This window comes from Narcine bancroftii, chromosome 2, assembly GCF_036971445.1.
Source record: "Narcine bancroftii isolate sNarBan1 chromosome 2, sNarBan1.hap1, whole genome shotgun sequence".
NCBI lineage: Eukaryota > Metazoa > Chordata > Chondrichthyes > Torpediniformes > Narcinidae > Narcine > Narcine bancroftii.
The window spans coordinates 123,051,924-123,077,762 of record NC_091470.1 but is presented as its reverse complement, the minus strand read 5'-3'; positions in this window follow the sequence as shown (position 1 = coordinate 123,077,762).

Sequence of the window (25,839 nt, the reverse complement as noted above, 5' to 3'; positions counted from 1 at the left end):
TGATTCCCTGCCTCTGATTCCCCAGCTCTGATTCCCCGCCTTTGATTCCCCCCATCTGATTCCCAGCCTCTGAATCCCGGTGTCTGATATCCTGCCTCTGATTCCCCGCCTCTGATTCCCCATCTCAGATTCACCGCCTCTGATTCCCCACCTCTGATTCCCCATCTCTGATTCCGCACATCCGATTCCCTGCCTCTGATTCCCCACCTCTGATTCCCCAGCTCTGTTTCCCCGCCTCTGATTCCCCAACTCTGATTCCCCGCCTCTGTTTCCCCATATCTAAGTCCCCGCCTCTGATTCCCCAACTCTGATTCCCCATCTCTGTTTCCCCGCCTCTGATTCCCCAACTCTGATTCCCCGCCTCTGATTCCCCGCCTCTGTTTCCCCATATCTAAGTCCCCGCCTCTGATTCCCCAACTCTGATTCCCCAGCTCTGATTCCCCACCTCTGATTCCCCGTGTTTGATTCCCTGCCTCTGATTCCCCGCCTCTGATTCCCCATCTCTGATTCACCGCCTTTGATTCGCCACCTCTGATTCCCCATATCTGATTCCTCGCCTCTGTTTCCCCGCCTCTGATTTCCCGCCTCTGATTCCCCATATCTCATTCCCCAACTCTGATTCCCCATCTCTGATTCCCGGACTCTGATTCCCCACCTCTGATTCCCGGCCTCTGATTCGCTGCTTCTGATTCTGATTCCCTGCCTCTGATTCCCCATCTCTGATTCCGCACATCTAATTCCCTGCCTCTGATTCCCCACCTCTGATTCCCCATATCTGATTCCCCGCCTCTGTTTCCCCGCCTCTGATTCCCCGCCTCTGTTTCCCCATATCTAAGTCCCCGCCTCTGATTCCCCAACTTTGGTTCCCCACCTCTGATTCCCCAGCTCTGATTCCCCGCCTCTGATTCCCCGCATCTGATTCCCTGCATCTGATTCCCACCCTCTGATTCCCTGCCTCTGATTCCCAAACTCTGATTCCCCACCTCTGATTCCCCATATCTGATTCCCCGCCTCTGTTTCCCCGCCTCTGATTCCCCGCCTCTGTTTCCCCATATCTGATTCCCCACCTCTATTTGCCCGCCTCTGATTCCCCGCCTCTGTTTCCCCATATCTGATTACCCGCCTCTGAATCCCCAACTCTGATTCCCTGCCTCTAATTTCCCAGCTCTGATTCCCCGCCTCTGATTCCCCGCGTCTTATTCCCTGCTTCTGATTCTGATTCCCTGCCTCTGATTCCCCGCCTCTGATTACCCATGTCTGATTCACCGCCTCTGATTCCCCACCTCTGATTCCCCATCTCTGATTCCGCACATCCGATTCACTGCCTCTGATTCCCCAGCTCTGATTCCCCGCCTCTGATTCCCCGCGTCTTATTCCCTGCTTCTGATTCTGATTCCCTGCCTCTGATTCCCCATCTCTGATTCTGCACATCTGATTCCCTGCCTCTGATTCCCCACCTCTGATTCGCCATATCTGATTCCCCGCCTCTGTTTCCCCGCCTCTGATTCCCCGCCTCTGTTTCCCCATATCGAAGTCCCCGCCTCTGATTCCCCAACTCTGATTCCCCACCTCTGATTCCCCAGCTCTGGTTCCCCGCCTCTGATTCGCTGCCTCTGATTCACCATCTCTGATTCCGCACATCTGATTCCCTGCCTCTGATTCCCCGCCTCTGACTCCCCGCCTCTGATTCCCTGCCTCTGTTCCCCAACCTCTGATTCCCCACCTCTGATTCCCCATATCTGATTCCCCACCTCTGTTTCCCTGCCTCTGATTCCCCGCCTCTGTTTCGCCATATCTGATTCCCCACCTCTGTTTCCCCGCCTCTGATTCCCCACCTCTGATTCCCCATATCTGATTCCCCGCCTCTGAATCCCCATCTCTGATTCCCGGCCTCTGACTCCCCACCTCTGATTCCCCATCTCTGATTCCGCACATCCGATTCCCTGCCTCTGATTCCCCGACTCTGATTCCCCACCTCTGATTCCCCAGCTCTGTTTCCCCGCCTCTGATTCCCCGACTCTGATTCCCCACCTCTGATTCCCCAGCTCTGATTTCCCACCCCTGATTCCCCAGCTCTGATTCCCCACCTCTGATTCCCCGTGTTTGATTCCCTGCCTCTTATTCCCCGCCTCTGATTCCCCATCTCTGATTCACCGCCTTTGATTCGCCACCTCTGATTCCCCATATCTGATTCCTCGCCTCTGTTTCCCCGCCACTGATTTCCCGCCTCTGATTCCCCATATCTCATTCCCCAACTCTGATTCCCCATCTCTGATTCCCGGACTCTGATTCCCCACCTCTGATTCCCGGCCTCTGATTCGCTGCTTCTGATTCTGATTCCCTGCCTCTGATTCCCCATCTCTGATTCCGCACATCTAATTCCCTGCCTCTGATTCCCCACCTCTGATTCCCCATATCTGATTCCCCGCCTCTGTTTCCCCGCCTCTGATTCCCCGCCTCTGTTTCCCCATATCTAAGTCCCCGCCTCTGATTCCCCAACTTTGGTTCCCCACCTCTGATTCCCCAGCTCTGATTCCCCGCCTCTGATTCCCCGCATCTGATTCCCTGCATCTGATTCCCAGCCTCTGATTCCCTGCCTCTGATTCCCAAACTCTGATTCCCCACCTCTGATTCCCCATATCTGATTCCCCGCCTCTGTTTCCCCGCCTCTGATTCCCCGCCTCTGTTTCCCCATATCTGATTCCCCACCTCTATTTGCCCGCCTCTGATTCCCCGCTTCTGTTTCCCCATATCTGATTACCCGCCTCTGAATCCCCAACTCTGATTCCCTGCCTCTAATTTCACAGCTCTGATTCCCCGCCTCTGATTCCCCGTGTCTGATTTCCTGCCTCTGATTCACCGCCTCTGATTCCCCACCTCTGATTCCCCATCTCTGATTCCGCACATCCGATTCACTGCCTCTGATTCCCCAGCTCTGATTCCCCGCCTCTGATTCCCCGCGTCTTATTCCCTGCTTCTGATTCTGATTCCCTGCCTCTGATTCCCCATCTCTGATTCTGCACATCTGATTCCCTGCCTCTGATTCCCCACCTCTGATTCGCCATATCTGATTCCCCGCCTCTGTTTCCCCGCCTCTGATTCCCCGCCTCTGTTTCCCCATATCGAAGTCCCCGCCTCTGATTCCCCAACTCTGATTCCCCACCTCTGATTCCCCAGCTCTGGTTCCCCGCCTCTGATTCGCTGCCTCTGATTCACCATCTCTGATTCCGCACATCTGATTCCCTGCCTCTGATTCCCCGCCTCTGACTCCCCGCCTCTGATTCCCTGCCTCTGTTCCCCAACCTCTGATTCCCCACCTCTGATTCCCCATATCTGATTCCCCACCTCTGTTTCCCTGCCTCTGATTCCCCGCCTCTGTTTCGCCATATCTGATTCCCCACCTCTGTTTCCCCGCCTCTGATTCCCTGCCTCTGATTCCCCATCTCCGATCCCGCAAATCTGATTCCCTGCCTCTGATTCCCCGCCTCTGATTCCCTGCCTCTGATTCCCAACCTCTGATTCCCCACCTCTGATTCCCCATATCTGATTCCCCGCCTCTGTTTCCCCGCCTCTGATTCCCCGCCTCTATTTCCCAGCCTCTGATTCCCCGCCTCTGATTCCCCAGCTCTGAATCCCCGCCTCTGATTCCCCGCGTCTGATTACCGGCCTCTGATTCCCCGCTCTGATTCCCCATCTCTGATTCACAACCTCTGATTCCCCACCTCTGATTCCCCATATCTGATTTGCCGCCTCTGTTTCCCCGCCTCTGATTCCCCACCTCTGATTCCCCGCCTCTGATTCGCCAGCTATGATTCCCCGCCTCTGATTCCCCGCGTCTGATTCCCTGCCTCTGATTCCCCGCCTCTGATTCCACATCTCTGATTCACCACCTCTGATTCCCGCGTCTTATTCCCCGCCTCTGATTCCCAACCTCTGATTCCCCACCTCTGATTTCCCATAATGATTCCCTGCCGCTGATTCCCCGCCTCTGATTCCCCAACTCTGATTCCCCGCCTCTGATTCCCCAGCTCTGATTCCCCGCCTCTGATTCCCCGTGTTTGATTCCCTGCCTCTGATTCCCGGCCTCTGATTCCCCGCCTCTGATTCCCCATCTCTGATTCATCGCCTTTGATTCGCCACATCTGATTCCCCATATCTGATTCCCCGCCTCTGTTTCCCCGCCTCTGATTCCCCGCCTCTGATTCCCCATATCTCATTCCCCGCCTCTGAATCCCCATCTCTGATTCACGGACTCTGATTCCCCACCTCTGATTCCCGGCCTCTTATTCCCGGCATCTGATTCCCGGCCTCTGATTCCCTGCTTCTGATTCTGATTCCCTGCCTTTGATTCCCCATCTCTGATTCCGCACATCTGATTCACTGCCTCTGATTCCCCATCTCTGATTCCCCATATCTGATTCCCCGCCTCTGTTTCCCCGCCTCTGATTCCCCGCCTCTGTTTCCCAATATCTAAGTCCCCGCCTCTGATTCCCCAACTCTGATTCCCCATCTCTGATTCCCCAGCTCTGATTCCCCGCCTCTCATTCCCCGCATCTGATTCCCTGCATCTGATTCCATGCCTCTGATTCCCTGCCTCTGATTCCCAACCTCTGATTCCCCACCACTGATTCCCCATATCTGATTCCCAGCCTCTGTTTCCCCGCCTCTGATTCCCCGCCTCTGTTTCCCCATATCTGATTCCCGGCCTCTGATTCCCCGCCTCTGATTCCCCGCCTCTGATTCCCTGCCTCTGATTCCCCATCTCCGATCCCGCAAATCTGATTCCCTGCCTCTGATTCCCCGCCTCTGATTCGCTGCCTCTGATTCCCCATCTCTGATTCCGCACATCTGATTCCCTGCCTCTGATTCCCTGCCTCTGATTCCCCATATCTGATACCCCGCCTCTGTTTCTGCGCCTCTGATTCCCCGCCTCTGATTCCCTGCCTCTGATTCCCGGCCTCTGTTTCCCCATATCTGATTCCCCGCCTCTGATTCCCTGCCTCTGATTCCCCGCCTCTGATTCCCCAGCTCTGATTCCCGGCCTCTGATTCCCGGCCTCTGATTCCCGGCCTCTGATTCCCGGCCTCTGATTCCCCGCCTCTGGTTCCCCGCCTCCGATTCCCCGCCTCTGATTCCCCAACTCTGATTCCCCGCCTCTGATTCCCCAGCTCTGTTTACCCGCCTCTGATTTCCCGCCTCGGTTTCCCCATATCTAATTCCCCGCCTCTGATTCACAACTCTGATTCCCCGCCTCTGATTCACCAGCTCTGATTCCCCGCCTCTGATTCCCCACATCTGATTCCCTGCCTCTGATTTCCCGCCTCTGATTCCCTGCCTCTGATTCCCAACCTCTGATTCCCCACCTCTGAATCCCCATATCTGATTGCCTGCCTCTGATTCCCTGCCTCTGATTCCCCGCCTCTGATTCCCCGCTTCTGATTCCCCAGCTCTGATTCCCCGCCTCTGAATCCCCAACTCTGACACCCTGCCTCTGATTCCCCAGCTCTGATTCCCCGCCTCTGATACCCCACCTCTGATTCCCTGCCTCTGATTTCCCGCCTGTGATTCCCCATCTCTGATTCACAACCTCTGATTCCCCACCTCTGATTCACCATATCTGATTCCCCGCCTCTGATTCCCCAACTCTGATTCCCCACCTCTGATTCCCCAGCTCTGATTCCCCGCCTCTGATTCCCCGTGTCTGATTCCCTGCCTCTGATTCCCCGCCTCTGATTTCCCGCCTCTGATTCCCTGCCACTGATTCCCCGCACCTGATTCCCCACCTCTGATTCCCCATATCCGATTCCCCAACTCTGATTCCCCGCCTCTGATTCCCCAGCTCTGATTCCCCGTGTTTGATTCCCCGCCTCTGATTTCCCATCTCTGATTCCCCGCCTCTGATTCCCCGGCCTCTCATTCTCGGCCTCTCATTCCCGGCCTCTGATTCCCGGCCTCTGATTCCCCGCCTCTGGTTCCCCGCCTCTTTTTCGCTGCCTCTGATTTTCCATCTCTGATTCCGCACATCTGATTCCCTGCCTCTGATTCCCTGCCTCTGATTCCCCATATTTGATTCCCCGCCTCTGTTTCCCCACCTCTGATTCCCCGCCTCTGTTTCCCCATATCTAAGTCCCCGCCTCTGATTCCCCAACTCTGATTCCCCACCTCTGATTCCCCAGCTCTGATTACCCACCTCTGATTCCCCATATCTGATTCCCCGCCTCTGTTTCCCCGCCTCTGATTCCCCGCCACTGTTTCCCCATATCTCATTCCCCGCCTCTGATTCCCCATCTCTGATTCCCGGACTCTGATTCCCCACCTCTGATTCCCGGCCTCTGATTCGCTGCTTCTGATTCTGATTCCCTGCCTCTGATTCCCCATCTCTGATTCCGCACATCTAATTCCCCGCCTCTGTTTCCCCGCCTCTGATTCCCCGCCTCTGTTTCCCCATATCTAAGTCCCCACTCTGATTCCCCAACTTTGATTCCCCACCTCTGATTCCCCAGCTCTGATTCCCCGCCTCTGATTCCCCGCATCTGATTCCCTGCATCTGATTCCCAGCCTCTGATTCCCTGCCTCTGATTCCCAAACTCTGATTCCCCACCTCTGATTCCCCATCTCTGATTCCGAACATCTAATTCCCTGCCTCTGATTCCCCACCTCTGATTCCCCATATCTGATTCCCCGCCTCTGTTTCCCCGCCTCTGATTCCCCGCCTCTGTTTCCCCATATCTAAGTCCCCGCCTCTGATTCCCCAACTTTGATTCCCCACCTCTGATTCCCCAGCTCTTATTGCCCGCCTCTGATTCCCCGCATCTGATTCCCTCCATCTGATTCCCAGCCTCTGATTCCCTGCCTCTGATTCCCAAACTCTGATTCCCCACCTCTGATTCCCCATATCTGATTCCCCGCCTCTGTTTCCCCGCCTCTGATTCCCCGCCTCCGTTTCCCCACATCTGATTCCCCGCCTCTATTTGCCCGCCTCTGATTCCCCGCCTCTGTTTCCCCATATCTGATTACCCGCCTCTGAATCCCCAACTCTGATTCCCTGCCTCTAATTTCCCAGCTCTGATTCCCCGCCTCTGATTCCCCGTGTCTGATTTCCTGCCTCTGATTCCCCGCCTCTGATTACACATGTCTGATTCACCGCCTCTGATTCCCCACCTCTGATTCCCCATCTCTGATTCCGCACATCCGATTCACTGCCTCTGATTCCCCAGCTCTGATTCCCCGCCTCTGATTCCCCGCGTCTTATTCCCTGCTTCTGATTCTGATTCCCTGCCTCTGATTCCCCATCTCTGATTCTGCACATCTGATTCCCTGCCTCTGATTCCCCACCTCTGATTCCCCATATCTGATTCCCCGCCTCTGAATCCCCATCTCTGATTCCCGGACTCTGATTACCCACCTCTGATTCCCGGCCTCTTATTACCAGCATCTGATTCCAGGCCTCTGATTCCCGGCCTCTGATTCCCCACCTCTGATTCCCCAGCTCTGATTCCCCGCCTCTGATTCCCCGCATCTGATTCCCTGCATCTGATTCCATGCCTCTGATTCCCTGCCTCTGATTCCCAACCTCTGATTCCCCACCACTGATTCCCCATATCTGATTCCCAGCCTCTGTTTCCCCGCCTCTGATTCCCCGCCTCTGTTTCCCCATATCTGATTCCCGGCCTCTGATTCCCCGCCTCTGATTCCCCGCCTCTGATTCCCTGCCTCTGATTCCACATCTCCGATCCCGCAAATCTGATTCCCTGCCTCTGATTCCCCGCCTCCGATTCCCCGCCTCTGATTCCCTGCCTCTGATTCCCAACCTCTGATTCCACACCTCTGATTCCCCGCCTCTGATTCCCCGCCTCTGGTTCCCCATCTCTGATTCACCGCCTTTGATTCGCCACCTCTGATTCCCCATATCTGATTCCTCGCCTCTGTTTACCCGCCTCTGATTCCCCGCCTCTGATTCCCCATATCTCATTCCCCGCCTCTGATTCCCCACCTCTGATTCCCGGCCTCTTATTCCCAGCATCTTATTCCAGTCCTCTGATTCCCGGCCTCTGATTCCCCACTTCTGATTCTGATTCCCTGCCTCTGATTCCCCATCTCTGATTCCACACATCTGATTCCCTGCCTCTGATTCCCCACCTCTGATTCCCCATATCTGATTCCCCACCTCTGTTTCCCCGCCTCTGATTCCCCGCCTCTGTTTCCCCATATCTAATTCCCCACCTCTGATGCACCAACTCTGATTCCCCGCCTCTGATTCCCCAGCTCTGATTCCCCGCCTCTGATTCCCCGCATCCGATTCCCCATATCTGATTCCCCGCCTCTGTTTCCCAACTATGATTCCCCGCCTCTGATTCCCCAGCTCTGATTCCCTGCCTCTGATTCCCCGCGTTCTATTCCCTGCCTCTGATTCCCCGCCTGTGATTCCCCATCTCTGATTCACCACCTCTGATTCCCCACCTCTGATTCCCCATATCTAATTCCCCGCCTCTGTTTGCCCGCCTCTGATTCCCCGCCTCTGTTTCCCCATATCTGATTCCCCGCCTCTGAAACCCCAACTCTGATTCCCTGCCTCTGATTCCCCAGCTCTGATTCCCCGCCTTTGATTCCCCCCGTCTGATTCCCAGCCTCTGAATCCCCGTGTCTGATATCCTGCCTCTGATTCCCCGCCTCTGATTCCTCATCTCAGATTCACCGCCTCTGATTCCCCACCTCTGATTCCCCATCTCTGATTCCGCACATCCGATTCCCTGCCTCTGATTCCCCGACTCTGATTCCCCACCTCTGATTCCCCAGCTCTGATTCCCCGCCTCTGATTCCCCAACTCTGATTCCCCGCCTCTGATAACGCACCTCTGATTCCCCGCCTCCGATTCCCCGTGTTTGATTCCCTGCCTCTGATTCCCCGCCTCTGATTCCCCATCTCTGATTCACCGCCTTTGATTCGCCACCTCTGATTCCCCATATCTGATTCCTCGCCTCTGTTTCCCCGCCTCTGATTCCCCGCCTCTGATTCCCCATATCTCATTCCCCGCCTCTGATTCCCCATCTCTGATTCCCGGACTCTGATTCCCCACCTCTGATTCCCGGCCTCTTATTCCCGGCATCAGATTCCGGCCTCTGATTCCCGGCCTCTGATTCCCTGCTTCTGATTCTGATTCCCTGCCTCTGATTCCCCATTTCTGATTCCGCACATCTAATTCCCTGCCTCTGATTCCCCACCTCTGATTCCCCATATCTGATTCCCCGCCTCTGTATCCCCACCTCTGATTCCCCGCCTCTGTTTCCCCATATCTAAGTCCCCGCCTCTGATTCCCCAACTCTGATTCCCCACCTCTGATTCCCCAGCTCTGATTACCCACCTCTGATTCCCCATATCTGATTCCCCGCCTCTGTTTCCCCGCCTCTGATTCCCCGCCACTGTTTCCCCATATCTGATTCCCCGCCTCTGAATCCCCAACTCTGATTCCCTGCATCTAATTCCCCAGCTCTGATTCCCCGCCTCTGATTCCCCGTGTCTGATTTCCTGCCTCTGATTCCCCGCCTCTGATTACCCATGTCTGATTCACCGCCTCTGATTCCCCACCTCTGATTCCCCATCTCTGATTCCGCACATCCGATTCCCAGCCTCTGATTCCCCATCTCTGATTCCCCGCCTCTGATTCCCCAACTCTGATTCCCCACCTCCGATTCCCCAGCTCTGATTCCCCGCATCTGATTCCCCGTGTTTGATTCCCTGCCTCTGATTCCCCGCCTCTGATTCCCCATCTCTGATTCACCGCCTTTGATTCGCCACCTCTGATTCCCCATATCTGATTCCTCGCCTCTGTTTACCCGCCTCAGATTCCCCGCCTCTGATTCCCCATGTCTCATTCCCCGCCTCTGATTCCCCATCTCTGATTCCCGGACTCTGATTCCCCACCTCTGATTCCCGGCCTCTGATTCCCTGCTTCTGATTCTGATTCCCTGCCTCTGATTCCCCATCTCTGATTCCGCACATTTAATTCCCTGCCTCTGATTCCCCACCTCTGATTCCCCATATCTGATTCCCCGCCTCTGTTTCCCCGCCTCTGATTCCCCGCCTCTGTTTCCCCATATCTAAGTCCCCGCCGCTGATTCCCCAACTTTGATTCCCCACCTCTGATTCCCCAGCTCTGATTCCCCGCCTCTGATTCCCCGCATCTGATTCCCTGCATCTGATTCCCAGCCTCTGATTCCCTGCCTCTGATTCCCAACCTCTGATTCCCCACCTCTGATTCCCCGCCTCTGATTCCCCGCCTCTGCTTCCCCATATCTGATTCCCCGCCTCTATTTGCCCGCCTCTGATTCCCCGCCTCTGTTTCCCCATATCTGATTACCCGCCTCTGAATCCCCAACTCTGATTCCCTGCCTCTAATTTCCCAGCTCTGATTCCCCGCCTCTGATTCCCCGTGTCTGATTTCCTGCCTCTGATTCCCCGCCTCTGATTACCCATGTCTGATTCACCGCCTCTGATTCCCCACCTATGATTCCCCATCTCTGATTCCGCACATCCGATTCACTGCCTCTGATTCCCCAGCTCTGATTCCCCGCCTCTGATTCCCCGCGTCTTATTCCCTGCTTCTGATTCTGATTCCCTGCCTCTGATTCCCCATCTCTGATTCTGCACATCTGATTCCTCGCCTCTGTTTACCCGCCTCTGATTCCCCGCCTCTGATTCCCCATATCTCATTCCCCACCTCTGATTCCCCATCTCTGATTCCCGGACTCTGATTCCCCAAGTCTGATTGCCGGCCTCTGATTCCCTGCTTCTGATTCTGATTCCCTGCCACTGATTCCCCATCTCTGATTCCGCACATCTAATTCCCTGCCTCTGATTCCCCACCTCTGATTCCCCATATCTGATTCCCCGCCTCTGTTTCCCCGCCTCTGATTCCCCGCCTCTGTTTCCCCATATCTAAGTCCCCGCCTCTGATTCCCCAACTTTGATTCCCCACCTCTGATTCCCCAGCTCTGATTGCCCGCCTCTGATTCCCCGCATCTGATTCCCTGCATCTGATTCCCAGCCTCTGATTCCCTGCCTCTGATTCCCAAACTCTGATTCCCCACCTCTGATTCCCCATATCTGATTCCCCGCCTCTGTTTCCCCGCCTCTGATTCCCCGCCTCTGTTTCCCCATATCTGATTCCCCGCCTCTATTTGCCCGCCTCTGATTTCCCGCCTCTGTTTCCCCATATCTGATTACCCGCCTCTGAATCCCCAACTCTGATTCCCTGCCTCTAATTTCCCAGCTCTGATTCCCCGCCTCTGATTCCCCGTGTCTGATTTCCTGCCTCTGATTCCCCGCCTCCGATTACCCATGTCTGATTCACCGCCTCTGATTCCCCACATCTGATTCCCCACCTCTGATTCCGCACATCCGATTCACTGCCTCTGATTCCCCGCCTCTGATTCCCCGCCTCTGATTCCCCGCCTCTGATTCCCTGCCTCTGATTCCCCGCCTCTGATTCCCCAGCTCTGATTCCCGGCCTCTGATTCCCGGCCTCTGATTCCCGGCCTCTGATTCCCGGCCTCTGATTCCCCGCCTCTGGTTCCCCGCCTCCGATTCCCCGCCTCTGATTCCCCAACTCTGATTCCCCGCCTCTGATTCCCCAGCTCTGTTTACCCGCCTCTGATTTCCCGCCTCGGTTTCCCCATATCTAATTCCCCGCCTCTGATTCACAACTCTGATTCCCCGCCTCTGATTCACCAGCTCTGATTCCCCGCCTCTGATTCCCCACATCTGATTCCCTGCCTCTGATTTCCCGCCTCTGATTCCCTGCCTCTGATTCCCAACCTCTGATTCCCCACCTCTGAATCCCCATATCTGATTGCCTGCCTCTGATTCCCTGCCTCTGATTCCCCGCCTCTGATTCCCCGCTTCTGATTCCCCAGCTCTGATTCCCCGCCTCTGAATCCCCAACTCTGACACCCTGCCTCTGATTCCCCAGCTCTGATTCCCCGCCTCTGATACCCCACCTCTGATTCCCTGCCTCTGATTTCCCGCCTGTGATTCCCCATCTCTGATTCACAACCTCTGATTCCCCACCTATGATTCACCATATCTGATTCCCCGCCTCTGATTCCCCAACTCTGATTCCCCACCTCTGATTCCCCAGCTCTGATTCCCCGCCTCTGATTCCCCGTGTCTGATTCCCTGCCTCTGATTCCCCGCCTCTGATTTCCCGCCTCTGATTCCCTGCCACTGATTCCCCGCACCTGATTCCCCACCTCTGATTCCCCATATCCGATTCCCCAACTCTGATTCCCCGCCTCTGATTCCCCAGCTCTGATTCCCCGTGTTTGATTCCCCGCCTCTGATTTCCCATCTCTGATTCCCCGCCTCTGATTCCCCGGCCTCTCATTCTCGGCCTCTCATTCCCGGCCTCTGATTCCCGGCCTCTGATTCCCCGCCTCTGGTTCCCCGCCTCTTTTTCGCTGCCTCTGATTTTCCATCTCTGATTCCGCACATCTGATTCCCTGCCTCTGATTCCCTGCCTCTGATTCCCCATATCTGATTCCCCGCCTCTGTTTCCCCACCTCTGATTCCCCGCCTCTGTTTCCCCATATCTAAGTCCCCGCCTCTGATTCCCCAACTCTGATTCCCCACCTCTGATTCCCCAGCTCTGATTACCCACCTCTGATTCCCCATATCTGATTCCCCGCCTCTGTTTCCCCGCCTCTGATTCCCCGCCACTGTTTCCCCATATCTCATTCCCCGCCTCTGATTCCCCATCTCTGATTCCCGGACTCTGATTCCCCACCTCTGATTCCCGGCCTCTGATTCGCTGCTTCTGATTCTGATTCCCTGCCTCTGATTCCCCATCTCTGATTCCGCACATCTAATTCCCCGCCTCTGTTTCCCCGCCTCTGATTCCCCGCCTCTGTTTCCCCATATCTAAGTCCCCACTCTGATTCCCCAACTTTGATTCCCCACCTCTGATTCCCCAGCTCTGATTCCCCGCCTCTGATTCCCCGCATCTGATTCCCTGCATCTGATTCCCAGCCTCTGATTCCCTGCCTCTGATTCCCAAACTCTGATTCCCCACCTCTGATTCCCCATCTCTGATTCCGAACATCTAATTCCCTGCCTCTGATTCCCCACCTCTGATTCCCCATATCTGATTCCCCGCCTCTGTTTCCCCGCCTCTGATTCCCCGCCTCTGTTTCCCTATATCTAAGTCCCCGCCTCTGATTCCCCAACTTTGATTCCCCACCTCTGATTCCCCAGCTCTTATTGCCCGCCTCTGATTCCCCGCATCTGATTCCCTCCATCTGATTCCCAGCCTCTGATTCCCTGCCTCTGATTCCCAAACTCTGATTCCCCACCTCTGATTCCCCATATCTGATTCCCCGCCTCTGTTTCCCCGCCTCTGATTCCCCGCCTCCGTTTCCCCATATCTGATTCCCCGCCTCTATTTGCCCGCCTCTGATTCCCCGCCTCTGTTTCCCCATATCTGATTACCCGCCTCTGAATCCCCAACTCTGATTCCCTGCCTCTAATTTCCCAGCTCTGATTCCCCGCCTCTGATTCCCCGTGTCTGATTTCCTGCCTCTGATTCCCCGCCTCTGATTACACATGTCTGATTCACCGCCTCTGATTCCCCACCTCTGATTCCCCATCTCTGATTCCGCACATCCGATTCACTGCCTCTGATTCCCCAGCTCTGATTCCCCGCCTCTGATTCCCCGCGTCTTATTCCCTGCTTCTGATTCTGATTCCCTGCCTCTGATTCCCCATCTCTGATTCTGCACATCTGATTCCCTGCCTCTGATTCCCCACCTCTGATTCCCCATATCTGATTCCCCGCCTCTGAATCCCCATCTCTGATTCCCGGACTCTGATTACCCACCTCTGATTCCCGGCCTCTTAGTACCAGCATCTGATTCCAGGCCTCTGATTCCCGGCCTCTGATTCCCCACCTCTGATTCCCCAGCTCTGATTCCCCGCCTCTGATTCCCCGCATCTGATTCCCTGCATCTGATTCCATGCCTCTGATTCCCTGCCTCTGATTCCCTGCCTCTGATTCCCCATTTCTGATTCCGCACATCTAATTCCCTGCCTCTGATTCCCCGCCTCTGATTCCCCGTGTTTGATTCCCTGCCTCTGATTCCCGGCCTCTGATTCCCCGCCTCTGATTCCCCATCTCTGATTCATCGCCTTTGATTCGCCACATCTGATTCCCCATATCTGATTCCCCGCCTCTGTTTCCCCGCCTCTGATTCCCCGCCTCTGATTCCCCATATCTCATTCCCCGCCTCTGAATCCCCATCTCTGATTCACGGACTCTGATTCCCCACCTCTGATTCCCGGCCTCTTATTCCCGGCATCTGATTCCCGGCCTCTGATTCCCTGCTTCTGATTCTGATTCCCTGCCTTTGATTCCCCATCTCTGATTCCGCACATCTGATTCACTGCCTCTGATTCCCCATCTCTGATTCCCCATATCTGATTCCCCGCCTCTGTTTCCCCGCCTCTGATTCCCCGCCTCTGTTTCCCAATATCTAAGTCCCCGCCTCTGATTCCCCAACTCTGATTCCCCATCTCTGATTCCCCAGCTCTGATTCCCCGCCTCTCATTCCCCGCATCTGATTCCCTGCATCTGATTCCATGCCTCTGATTCCCTGCCTCTGATTCCCAACCTCTGATTCCCCACCACTGATTCCCCATATCTGATTCCCAGCCTCTGTTTCCCCGCCTCTGATTCCCCGCCTCTGTTTCCCCATATCTGATTCCCGGCCTCTGATTCCCCGCCTCTGATTCCCCGCCTCTGATTCCCTGCCTCTGATTCCCCATCTCCGATCCCGCAAATCTGATTCCCTGCCTCTGATTCCCCGCCTCTGATTCGCTGCCTCTGATTCCCCATCTCTGATTCCGCACATCTGATTCCCTGCCTCTGATTCCCTGCCTCTGATTCCCCATATCTGATACCCCGCCTCTGTTTCTGCGCCTCTGATTCCCCGCCTCTGATTCCCTGCCTCTGATTCCCGGCCTCTGTTTCCCCATATCTGATTCCCCGCCTCTGATTCCCTGCCTCTGATTCCCCGCCTCTGATTCCCCAGCTCTGATTCCCGGCCTCTGATTCCCGGCCTCTGATTCCCGGCCTCTGATTCCCGGCCTCTGATTCCCCGCCTCTGGTTCCCCGCCTCCGATTCCCCGCCTCTGATTCCCCAACTCTGATTCCCCGCCTCTGATTCCCCAGCTCTGTTTACCCGCCTCTGATTTCCCGCCTCGGTTTCCCCATATCTAATTCCCCGCCTCTGATTCACAACTCTGATTCCCCGCCTCTGATTCACCAGCTCTGATTCCCCGCCTCTGATTCCCCACATCTGATTCCCTGCCTCTGATTTCCCGCCTCTGATTCCCTGCCTCTGATTCCCAACCTCTGATTCCCCACCTCTGAATCCCCATATCTGATTGCCTGCCTCTGATTCCCTGCCTCTGATTCCCCGCCTCTGATTCCCCGCTTCTGATTCCCCAGCTCTGATTCCCCGCCTCTGAATCCCCAACTCTGACACCCTGCCTCTGATTCCCCAGCTCTGATTCCCCGCCTCTGATACCCCACCTCTGATTCCCTGCCTCTGATTTCCCGCCTGTGATTCCCCATCTCTGATTCACAACCTCTGATTCCCCACCTCTGATTCACCATATCTGATTCCCCGCCTCTGATTCCCCAACTCTGATTCCCCACCTCTGATTCCCCAGCTCTGATTCCCCGCCTCTGATTCCCCGTGTCTGATTCCCTGCCTCTGATTCCCCGCCTCTGATTTCCCGCCTCTGATTCCCTGCCACTGATTCCCCGCACCTGATTCCCCACCTCTGATTCCCCATATCCGATTCCCCAACTCTGATTCCCCGCCTCTGATTCCCCAGCTCTGATTCCCCGTGTTTGATTCCCCGCCTCTGATTTCCCATCTCTGATTCCCCGCCTCTGATTCCCCGGCCTCTCATTCTCGGCCTCTCATTCCCGGCCTCTGATTCCCGGCCTCTGATTCCCCGCCTCTGGTTCCCCGCCTCTTTTTCGCTGCCTCTGATTTTCCATCTCTGATTCCGCACATCTGATTCCCTGCCTCTGATTCCCTGCCTCTGATTCCCCATATTTGATTCCCCGCCTCTGTTTCCCCACCTCTGATTCCCCGCCTCTGTTTCCCCATATCTAAGTCCCCGCCTCTGATTCCCCAACTCTGATTCCCCACCTCTGATTCCCCAGCTCTGATTACCCACCTCTGATTCCCCATATCTGATTCCCCGCCTCTGTTTCCCCGCCTCTGATTCCCCGCCACTGTTTCCCCATATCTCATTCCCCGCCTCTGATTCCCCATCTCTGATTCCCGGACTCTGATTCCCCACCTCTGATTCCCGGCCTCTGATTCGCTGCTTCTGATTCTGATTCCCTGCCTCTGATTCCCCATCTCTGATTCCGCACATCTAATTCCCCGCCTCTGTTTCCCCGCCTCTGATTCCCCGCCTCTGTTTCCCCATATCTAAGTCCCCACTCTGATTCCCCAACTTTGATTCCCCACCTCTGATTCCCCAGCTCTGATTCCCCGCCTCTGATTCCCCGCATCTGATTCCCTGCATCTGATTCCCAGCCTCTGATTCCCTGCCTCTGATTCCCAAACTCTGATTCCCCACCTCTGATTCCCCATCTCTGATTCCGAACATCTAATTCCCTGCCTCTGATTCCCCACCTCTGATTCCCCATATCTGATTCCCCGCCTCTGTTTCCCCGCCTCTGATTCCCCGCCTCTGTTTCCCCATATCTAAGTCCCCGCCTCTGATTCCCCAACTTTGATTCCCCACCTCTGATTCCCCAGCTCTTATTGCCCGCCTCTGATTCCCCGCATCTGATTCCCTCCATCTGATTCCCAGCCTCTGATTCCCTGCCTCTGATTCCCAAACTCTGATTCCCCACCTCTGATTCCCCATATCTGATTCCCCGCCTCTGTTTCCCCGCCTCTGATTCCCCGCCTCCGTTTCCCCATATCTGATTCCCCGCCTCTATTTGCCCGCCTCTGATTCCCCGCCTCTGTTTCCCCATATCTGATTACCCGCCTCTGAATCCCCAACTCTGATTCCCTGCCTCTAATTTCCCAGCTCTGATTCCCCGCCTCTGATTCCCCGTGTCTGATTTCCTGCCTCTGATTCCCCGCCTCTGATTACACATGTCTGATTCACCGCCTCTGATTCCCCACCTCTGATTCCCCATCTCTGATTCCGCACATCCGATTCACTGCCTCTGATTCCCCAGCTCTGATTCCCCGCCTCTGATTCCCCGCGTCTTATTCCCTGCTTCTGATTCTGATTCCCTGCCTCTGATTCCCCATCTCTGATTCTGCACATCTGATTCCCTGCCTCTGATTCCCCACCTCTGATTCCCCATATCTGATTCCCCGCCTCTGAATCCCCATCTCTGATTCCCGGACTCTGATTACCCACCTCTGATTCCCGGCCTCTTATTACCAGCATCTGATTCCAGGCCTCTGATTCCCGGCCTCTGATTCCCCACCTCTGATTCCCCAGCTCTGATTCCCCGCCTCTGATTCCCCGCATCTGATTCCCTGCATCTGATTCCATGCCTCTGATTCCCTGCCTCTGATTCCCAACCTCTGATTCCCCACCACTGATTCCCCATATCTGATTCCCAGCCTCTGTTTCCCCGCCTCTGATTCCCCGCCTCTGTTTCCCCATATCTGATTCCCGGCCTCTGATTCCCCGCCTCTGATTCCCCGCCTCTGATTCCCTGCCTCTGATTCCACATCTCCGATCCCGCAAATCTGATTCCCTGCCTCTGATTCCCCGCCTCCGATTCCCCGCCTCTGATTCCCTGCCTCTGATTCCCAACCTCTGATTCCACACCTCTGATTCCCCGCCTCTGATTCCCCGCCTCTGATTCCCCATCTCTGATTCACCGCCTTTGATTCGCCACCTCTGATTCCCCATATCTGATTCCTCGCCTCTGTTTACCCGCCTCTGATTCCCCGCCTCTGATTCCCCATATCTCATTCCCCGCCTCTGATTCCCCACCTCTGATTCCCGGCCTCTTATTCCCAGCATCTGATTCCAGTCCTCTGATTCCCGGCCTCTGATTCCCCACTTCTGATTCTGATTCCCTGCCTCTGATTCCCCATCTCTGATTCCACACATCTGATTCCCTGCCTCTGATTCCCCACCTCTGATTCCCCATATCTGATTCCCCACCTCTGTTTCCCCGCCTCTGATTCCCCGCCTCTGTTTCCCCATATCTAATTCCCCACCTCTGATGCACCAACTCTGATTCCCCGCCTCTGATTCCCCAGCTCTGATTCCCCGCCTCTGATTCCCCGCATCCGATTCCCCATATCTGATTCCCCGCCTCTGTTTCCCAACTATGATTCCCCGCCTCTGATTCCCCAGCTCTGATTCCCTGCCTCTGATTCCCCGCGTTCTATTCCCTGCCTCTGATTCCCCGCCTGTGATTCCCCATCTCTGATTCACCACCTCTGATTCCCCACCTCTGATTCCCCATATCTAATTCCCCGCCTCTGTTTGCCCGCCTCTGATTCCCCGCCTCTGTTTCCCCATGTCTGATTCCCCGCCTCTGAAACCCCAACTCTGATTCCCTGCCTCTGATTCCCCAGCTCTGATTCCCCGCCTTTGATTCCCCCCGTCTGATTCCCAGCCTCTGAATCCCCGTGTCTGATATCCTGCCTCTGATTCCCCGCCTCTGATTCCTCATCTCAGATTCACCGCCTCTGATTCCCCACCTCTGATTCCCCATCTCTGATTCCGCACATCCGATTCCCTGCCTCTGATTCCCCGACTCTGATTCCCCACCTCTGATTCCCCAGCTCTGATTCCCCGCCTCTGATTCCCCAACTCTGATTCCCCGCCTCTGATAACGCACCTCTGATTCCCCGCCTCCGATTCCCCGTGTTTGATTCCCTGCCTCTGATTCCCCGCCTCTGATTCCCCATCTCTGATTCACCGCCTTTGATTCGCCACCTCTGATTCCCCATATCTGATTCCTCGCCTCTGTTTCCCCGCCTCTGATTCCCCGCCTCTGATTCCCCATATCTCATTCCCCGCCTCTGATTCCCCATCTCTGATTCCCGGACTCTGATTCCCCACCTCTGATTCCCGGCCTCTTATTCCCGGCATCAGATTCCGGCCTCTGATTCCCGGCCTCTGATTCCCTGCTTCTGATTCTGATTCCCTGCCTCTGATTCCCCATTTCTGATTCCGCACATCTAATTCCCTGCCTCTGATTCCCCACCTCTGATTCCCCATATCTGATTCCCCGCCTCTGTATCCCCACCTCTGATTCCCCGCCTCTGTTTCCCCATATCTAAGTCCCCGCCTCTGATTCCCCAACTCTGATTCCCCACCTCTGATTCCCCAGCTCTGATTACCCACCTCTGATTCCCCATATCTGATTCCCCGCCTCTGTTTCCCCGCCTCTGATTCCCCGCCACTGTTTCCCCATATCTGATTCCCCGCCTCTGAATCCCCAACTCTGATTCCCTGCATCTAATTCCCCAGCTCTGATTCCCCGCCTCTGATTCCCCGTGTCTGATTTCCTGCCTCTGATTCCCCGCCTCTGATTACCCATGTCTGATTCACCGCCTCTGATTCCCCACCTCTGATTCCCCATCTCTGATTCCGCACATCCGATTCCCAGCCTCTGATTCCCCATCTCTGATTCCCCGCCTCTGATTCCCCAACTCTGATTCCCCACCTCCGATTCCCCAGCTCTGATTCCCCGCATCTGATTCCCCGTGTTTGATTCCCTGCCTCTGATTCCCCGCCTCTGATTCCCCATCTCTGATTCACCGCCTTTGATTCGCCACCTCTGATTCCCCATATCTGATTCCTCGCCTCTGTTTACCCGCCTCAGATTCCCCGCCTCTGATTCCCCATGTCTCATTCCCCGCCTCTGATTCCCCATCTCTGATTCCCGGACTCTGATTCCCCACCTCTGATTCCCGGCCTCTGATTCCCTGCTTCTGATTCTGATTCCCTGCCTCTGATTCCCCATCTCTGATTCCGCACATTTAATTCCCTGCCTCTGATTCCCCACCTCTGATTCCCCATATCTGATTCCCCGCCTCTGTTTCCCCGCCTCTGATTCCCCGCATCTGTTTCCCCATATCTAAGTCCCCGCCGCTGATTCCCCAACTTTGATTCCCCACCTCTGATTCCCCAGCTCTGATTCCCCGCCTCTGATTCCCCGCATCTGATTCCCTGCATCTGATTCCCAGCCTCTGATTCCCTGCCTCTGATTCCCAACCTCTGATTCCCCACCTCTGATTCCCCGCCTCTGATTCCCCGCCTCTGCTTCCCCATATCTGATTCCCCGCCTCTATTTGCCCGCCTCTGATTCCCCGCCTCTGTTTCCCCATATCTGATTACCCGCCTCTGAATCCCCAACTCTGATTCCCTGCCTCTAATTTCCCAGCTCTGATTCCCCGCCTCTGATTCCCCGTGTCTGATTTCCTGCCTCTGATTCCCCGCCTCTGATTACCCATGTCTGATTCACCGCCTCTGATTCCCCACCTATGATTCCCCATCTCTGATTCCGCACATCCGATTCACTGCCTCTGATTCCCCAGCTCTGATTCCCCGCCTCTGATTCCCCGCGTCTTATTCCCTGCTTCTGATTCTGATTCCCTGCCTCTGATTCCCCATCTCTGATTCTGCACATCTGATTCCTCGCCTCTGTTTACCCGCCTCTGATTCCCCGCCTCTGATTCCCCATATCTCATTCCCCACCTCTGATTCCCCATCTCTGATTCCCGGACTCTGATTCCCCACTTCTGATTGCCGGCCTCTGATTCCCTGCTTCTGATTCTGATTCCCTGCCACTGATTCCCCATCTCTGATTCCGCACATCTAATTCCCTGCCTCTGATTCCCCACCTCTGATTCCCCATATCTGATTCCCCGCCTCTGTTTCCCCGCCTCTGATTCCCCGCCTCTGTTTCCCCATATCTAAGTCCCCGCCTCTGATTCCCCAACTTTGATTCCCCACCTCTGATTCCCCAGCTCTGATTGCCCGCCTCTGATTCCCCGCATCTGATTCCCTGCATCTGATTCCCAGCCTCTGATTCCCTGCCTCTGATTCCCAAACTCTGATTCCCCACCTCTGATTCCCCATATCTGATTCCCCGCCTCTGTTTCCCCGCCTCTGATTCCCCGCCTCTGTTTCCCCATATCTGATTCCCCGCCTCTATTTGCCCGCCTCTGATTTCCCGCCTCTGTTTCCCCATATCTGATTACCCGCCTCTGAATCCCCAACTCTGATTCCCTGCCTCTAATTTCCCAGCTCTGATTCCCCGCCTCTGATTCCCCGTGTCTGATTTCCTGCCTCTGATTCCCCGCCTCTGATTACCCATGTCTGATTCACCGCCTCTGATTCCCCACATCTGATTCCCCACCTCTGATTCCGCACATCCGATTCACTGCCTCTGATTCCCCGCCTCTGATTCCCCGCCTCTGATTCCCCGCCTCTGATTCCCTGCCTCTGATTCCCCGCCTCTGATTCCCCAGCTCTGATTCCCGGCCTCTGATTCCCGGCCTCTGATTCCCGGCCTCTGATTCCCGGCCTCTGATTCCCCGCCTCTGGTTCCCCGCCTCCGATTCCCCGCCTCTGATTCCCCAACTCTGATTCCCCGCCTCTGATTCCCCAGCTCTGTTTACCCGCCTCTGATTTCCCGCCTCGGTTTCCCCATATCTAATTCCCCGCCTCTGATTCACAACTCTGATTCCCCGCCTCTGATTCACCAGCTCTGATTCCCCGCCTCTGATTCCCCACATCTGATTCCCTGCCTCTGATTTCCCGCCTCTGATTCCCTGCCTCTGATTCCCAACCTCTGATTCCCCACCTCTGAATCCCCATATCTGATTGCCTGCCTCTGATTCCCTGCCTCTGATTCCCCGCCTCTGATTCCCCGCTTCTGATTCCCCAGCTCTGATTCCCCGCCTCTGAATCCCCAACTCTGACACCCTGCCTCTGATTCCCCAGCTCTGATTCCCCGCCTCTGATACCCCACCTCTGATTCCCTGCCTCTGATTTCCCGCCTGTGATTCCCCATCTCTGATTCACAACCTCTGATTCCCCACCTATGATTCACCATATCTGATTCCCCGCCTCTGATTCCCCAACTCTGATTCCCCACCTCTGATTCCCCAGCTCTGATTCCCCGCCTCTGATTCCCCGTGTCTGATTCCCTGCCTCTGATTCCCCGCCTCTGATTTCCCGCCTCTGATTCCCTGCCACTGATTCCCCGCACCTGATTCCCCACCTCTGATTCCCCATATCCGATTCCCCAACTCTGATTCCCCGCCTCTGATTCCCCAGCTCTGATTCCCCGTGTTTGATTCCCCGCCTCTGATTTCCCATCTCTGATTCCCCGCCTCTGATTCCCCGGCCTCTCATTCTCGGCCTCTCATTCCCGGCCTCTGATTCCCGGCCTCTGATTCCCCGCCTCTGGTTCCCCGCCTCTTTTTCGCTGCCTCTGATTTTCCATCTCTGATTCCGCACATCTGATTCCCTGCCTCTGATTCCCTGCCTCTGATTCCCCATATCTGATTCCCCGCCTCTGTTTCCCCACCTCTGATTCCCCGCCTCTGTTTCCCCATATCTAAGTCCCCGCCTCTGATTCCCCGCCTCTGTTTCCCCATGTCTGATTCCCCGCCTCTGAAACCCCAACTCTGATTCCCTGCCTCTGATTCCCCAGCTCTGATTCCCCGCCTTTGATTCCCCCCGTCTGATTCCCAGCCTCTGAATCCCCGTGTCTGATATCCTGCCTCTGATTCCCCGCCTCTGATTCCTCATCTCAGATTCACCGCCTCTGATTCCCCACCTCTGATTCCCCATCTCTGATTCCGCACATCCGATTCCCTGCCTCTGATTCCCCGACTCTGATTCCCCACCTCTGATTCCCCAGCTCTGATTCCCCGCCTCTGATTCCCCAACTCTGATTCCCCGCCTCTGATAACGCACCTCTGATTCCCCGCCTCCGATTCCCCGTGTTTGATTCCCTGCCTCTGATTCCCCGCCTCTGATTCCCCATCTCTGATTCACCGCCTTTGATTCGCCACCTCTGATTCCCCATATCTGATTCCTCGCCTCTGTTTCCCCGCCTCTGATTCCCCGCCTCTGATTCCCCATATCTCATTCCCCGCCTCTGATTCCCCATCTCTGATTCCCGGACTCTGATTCCCCACCTCTGATTCCCGGCCTCTTATTCCCGGCATCAGATTCCGGCCTCTGATTCCCGGCCTCTGATTCCCTGCTTCTGATTCTGATTCCCTGCCTCTGATTCCCCATTTCTGATTCCGCACATCTAATTCCCTGCCTCTGATTCCCCACCTCTGATTCCCCATATCTGATTCCCCGCCTCTGTATCCCCACCTCTGATTCCCCGCCTCTGTTTCCCCATATCTAAGTCCCCGCCTCTGATTCCCCAACTCTGATTCCCCACCTCTGATTCCCCAGCTCTGATTACCCACCTCTGATTCCCCATATCTGATTCCCCGCCTCTGTTTCCCCGCCTCTGATTCCCCGCCACTGTTTCCCCATATCTGATTCCCCGCCTCTGAATCCCCAACTCTGATTCCCTGCATCTAATTCCCCAGCTCTGATTCCCCGCCTCTGATTCCCCGTGTCTGATTTCCTGCCTCTGATTCCCCGCCTCTGATTACCCATGTCTGATTCACCGCCTCTGATTCCCCACCTCTGATTCCCCATCTCTGATTCCGCACATCCGATTCCCAGCCTCTGATTCCCCATCTCTGATTCCCCGCCTCTGATTCCCCAACTCTGATTCCCCACCTCCGATTCCCCAGCTCTGATTCCCCGCATCTGATTCCCCGTGTTTGATTCCCTGCCTCTGATTCCCCGCCTCTGATTCCCCATCTCTGATTCACCGCCTTTGATTCGCCACCTCTGATTCCCCATATCTGATTCCTCGCCTCTGTTTACCCGCCTCAGATTCCCCGCCTCTGATTCCCCATGTCTCATTCCCCGCCTCTGATTCCCCATCTCTGATTCCCGGACTCTGATTCCCCACCTCTGATTCCCGGCCTCTGATTCCCTGCTTCTGATTCTGATTCCCTGCCTCTGATTCCCCATCTCTGATTCCGCACATTTAATTCCCTGCCTCTGATTCCCCACCTCTGATTCCCCATATCTGATTCCCCGCCTCTGTTTCCCCGCCTCTGATTCCCCGCATCTGTTTCCCCATATCTAAGTCCCCGCCGCTGATTCCCCAACTTTGATTCCCCACCTCTGATTCCCCAGCTCTGATTCCCCGCCTCTGATTCCCCGCATCTGATTCCCTGCATCTGATTCCCAGCCTCTGATTCCCTGCCTCTGATTCCCAACCTCTGATTCCCCACCTCTGATTCCCCGCCTCTGATTCCCCGCCTCTGCTTCCCCATATCTGATTCCCCGCCTCTATTTGCCCGCCTCTGATTCCCCGCCTCTGTTTCCCCATATCAAATTACCCGCCTCTGAATCCCCAACTCTGATTCCCTGCCTCTAATTTCCCAGCTCTGATTCCCCGCCTCTGATTCCCCGTGTCTGATTTCCTGCCTCTGATTCCCCGCCTCTGATTACCCATGTCTGATTCACCGCCTCTGATTCCCCACCTATGATTCCCCATCTCTGATTCCGCACATCCGATTCACTGCCTCTGATTCCCCAGCTCTGATTCCCCGCCTCTGATTCCCCGCGTCTTATTCCCTGCTTCTGATTCTGATTCCCTGCCTCTGATTCCCCATCTCTGATTCTGCACATCTGATTCCTCGCCTCTGTTTACCCGCCTCTGATTCCCCGCCTCTGATTCCCCATATCTCATTCCCCACCTCTGATTCCCCATCTCTGATTCCCGGACTCTGATTCCCCACTTCTGATTGCCGGCCTCTGATTCCCTGCTTCTGATTCTGATTCCCTGCCACTGATTCCCCATCTCTGATTCCGCACATCTAATTCCCTGCCTCTGATTCCCCACCTCTGATTCCCCATATCTGATTCCCCGCCTCTGTTTCCCCGCCTCTGATTCCCCGCCTCTGTTTCCCCATATCTAAGTCCCCGCCTCTGATTCCCCAACTTTGATTCCCCACCTCTGATTCCCCAGCTCTGATTGCCCGCCTCTGATTCCCCGCATCTGATTCCCTGCATCTGATTCCCAGCCTCTGATTCCCTGCCTCTGATTCCCAAACTCTGATTCCCCACCTCTGATTCCCCATATCTGATTCCCCGCCTCTGTTTCCCCGCCTCTGATTCCCCGCCTCTGTTTCCCCATATCTGATTCCCCGCCTCTATTTGCCCGCCTCTGATTTCCCGCCTCTGTTTCCCCATATCTGATTACCCGCCTCTGAATCCCCAACTCTGATTCCCTGCCTCTAATTTCCCAGCTCTGATTCCCCGCCTCTGATTCCCCGTGTCTGATTTCCTGCCTCTGATTCCCCGCCTCTGATTACCCATGTCTGATTCACCGCCTCTGATTCCCCACATCTGATTCCCCACCTCTGATTCCGCACATCCGATTCACTGCCTCTGATTCCCCGCCTCTGATTCCCCGCCTCTGATTCCCCGCCTCTGATTCCCTGCCTCTGATTCCCCGCCTCTGATTCCCCAGCTCTGATTCCCGGCCTCTGATTCCCGGCCTCTGATTCCCGGCCTCTGATTCCCGGCCTCTGATTCCCCGCCTCTGGTTCCCCGCCTCCGATTCCCCGCCTCTGATTCCCCAACTCTGATTCCCCGCCTCTGATTCCCCAGCTCTGTTTACCCGCCTCTGATTTCCCGCCTCGGTTTCCCCATATCTAATTCCCCGCC